The sequence below is a fragment of the Capra hircus genome, chromosome 10 (genome assembly GCF_001704415.2).
Source record: "Capra hircus breed San Clemente chromosome 10, ASM170441v1, whole genome shotgun sequence".
Classification (NCBI taxonomy): Eukaryota; Metazoa; Chordata; class Mammalia; order Artiodactyla; family Bovidae; genus Capra; species Capra hircus.
The window spans coordinates 36,738,959-36,741,993 of NC_030817.1; the positions used below are offsets into that span (position 1 = coordinate 36,738,959).

Below are 3,035 nucleotides of genomic sequence, written 5' to 3' on the forward strand. Positions count from 1 at the left end.
CACCGTTATTACACTTCACCTCAACTCTTTGAAGGAAACAGCTATAATAACTAATCCCAGCCCTTTTCCCTTTTCCCTTGCTGCCCATTCCCTTCCACCCCCATCCCAAATATTTAGAGCTCTTTTTTATGAAGATAGTACTTAAGGTTAGGAGGAAAAAGGCTCCTTGCTTGTTTTTACTAGAGAGAAAGCTTCGGTTCCAATAGCCTCAATTTCATCCTCTGAAAGTCGATCTCCAGAGTTCTTGTATTTTTCTTTTTTAACAGTGTTAACTCCATTTCCCTATTTCCAAAGATGCTCTGGCTTCTCTCAACTGCTCATTGTTTGTGTAAAAGTAATTGAGGTTTCACACCATGAATTTTAAATCATTATAACTAGGCTCAAATGCATCTTTATTAATTGAAATAGGAACCATTACAATCAACACATTTTTGCCAACAAGAAATAAGTTTATTTCTGTAGTGTAAAAATCTGTTCTTTGGGATTCCATGAACTCTTGGAAAGCATTTTCTGCCTCCTGCTGGTTGTGGAAGTGTTTTCCCTGCAAAAAGTCATCAAGATGCTTGAAGAAGTGGTAGTTCATTGGCATTAAGTCAGGTGAAACTGGCAGATGAGGCAAAACTTGGTAGCCCAATTCATCCAAGTTTTAAAGTGTTGGTTGTGGGACATGCAGTCAGGCGTTGTTGTGGAGAAAAATTGGGCCCTTTCTGTGGATCATTGCCAGCTGCAGGCATTGCAGTTTTTGGTGCATGTTATCAATTTGCTGAGCATACCTCTCAGATGTAATGGTTTTGCTGGAATTCAAAAAGCTGTCGTGAATCAGACCAGCAGCAGACCACCACACAGTGACCAGGATCCCTTTTTTGGTGTAAGTTTGGCTTTGGGAAGTGCTTTGGGGCTTCTTCTAGGTCCAACCACTGAGTTGGTTGTCGCTGGTTGTCTTATAAAATCCACATTTTGTCACGTGTCACAATCCGATTGAGAAATGGTTTGTTGTTTCGTAGAATAAGAGAAGATGACACTTCAAAATGAAGATTTTTTTTTTCAGTCAGCTCATGAGGCACCCACCTATCGAGCTTTTTCACCTTTCCAATTTGCTTCAAATGCTGAACGACTATAGAATGGTCAATGTTGTGTTCTTCAGCAAATTCTTGTGTAACTGTTAACAGAATCAACTTTGATGGTGACTTTTAGCTGGTCATTGTCAACTTTCCAAGGCGAGCTACTGCACTCCTCGTCTTCAAAGCTCTTGTCTCCTTTGCCAAACTTCTTGAACCACCACTGCACTGGACGTTCATTGTCAGTTCCTGGACCAAATGCATTGTTGATATTGACAGTTGTCTCTGCTGTTTTACGACCCATTTTGAATTCGAATAAGAAAACTGCCCGGATTTTCTTTTTGTCTAATACCATTTCCATAGCCTAAAATACATACAAAATAAATAGCAAGTAATAAATCATTAGCAAAAAAACAAAGTGAGAAGTGCACATTAAAATGATGTATAACATAGCCACACTTATTTAAGAATGTATTCCAATGTCAAATGGCAAATTTCAAAATTGCAAAAACCACGATTATGAATACATTTGCACCAACCTAATGTCTTCTCTACATTGTCTTTTACTCCTTGTTGGAATAGCAGGTTCTTGAGTCAGACTCAGTTCAGTTCGGTTCAGTCGCTCGGTCATGTCCGACTCTTTGTGACCCCATGAATCACAGCACGCCAGGCTCCCTTTCCATTTACCAACTCATACTACCTGGCTTCAAATCCTTTCTTCGTGGCTTCCTAGCTATGAGATCTTAAGCAAGTTCCTTAAACTTTCTAAGCTTGTTTCTTCACTGGAGGGAAAAAAAAGGAACAACAATAATCCTTATTTATGCCTGTTTCCCATGTTTGTTAAATTAGAATTAGGCGAGGAAACCTGTATACTGTGCTCCTGTTCTTTCCCTTTCTTCTCCTCCTACCCACCCATTTTTCTCTCCTCTTCTTTCTCGCCTTCCCTCCCCCTCTGCCTACCATCTCTTTTTCTCCCTGCTTTCCTCATTTCTTCCTCTTTTTCTTCTCACTCTCCTGTGCAGCTTGGGTGAAGCAGAATTTATGATGGACCAGCACCCAGATCCCGGGTGGAAATATTCGAGTCCCTACTCCTGCTTCTTCTAAACAAGGTTCACTTTTCCCGATGCACAGCCAAAATCCTAAGACATCCAGGTGAGGTTTGCAGCAAAGAGAGTTTTAAGTTCCAGACAATCAAGAAGACGGTAGAACAAAATTCAGATCTGCCTTCCGGAAGGTGAGTAACTGGAAGGGGGTTGTATCTATAGGATAAGGAATAAAGCGTAGTCTGAGCCATAGGGAGCTTCAGGAAAGGTGCGGTAATTGTCAGTCTGCATAGGTGTAACAGCTGGAAGGCATCAGTGATGCAATGAACATGAACTTGGGCGAACTTAGGAGATGGTGAGGGACAGGGAGGCCTGGCATGCTGTAGTCCGTGGGGTTGCAAAGAGTCGGACACGGCTCGGCGAACAACAACAACCAGGCGAAGTTTTCAGCCATTGGACGTCAAAAGTTCTTGGGACACTTGCGCATGCCCAGTTGGAAGGTCATTGCTCCAGCCCATGCCCAGTTGGAAGGTCAGTGCGCCAATTCCGTCTTAACCCGCTCAGCTCCAACTAGACAGAGTGGAAACCAAGTTTCTGGAAAACAGCTCACGGGGTGCATCTTATATTAAAGACGATGGACGTGAGTCTGAGTGAACTGCGGGAGATGGTGATGGACAGGGAGGCCTGGCGTGCTGCGATTCATGGGGTCGCAAAGAGTCGGACACAACTGAGCGACTGAACTGAACTGAACTGACGTGCTGCTTGGCGGACTATGATTAGTGAAGGCAGGTGAAATGGATTTAACTAATAGTTACCCACAATTTCATCTCTACCTCCCATCATGACCCAGAAAGCCAGCCCAGAGGCACTGTGCCCCAGGATGAGGAGGTAACAGGAGAAGATCCCAGTGGCTGGAGCTGCCTAGGCCAGGTGT

General features: G+C 43.4%; 1 pseudogene; it reads right to left on the minus strand.

Moving 5' to 3' along the window:
- LOC106502563 lies at window positions 396-1,419 on the minus strand (annotated as a pseudogene).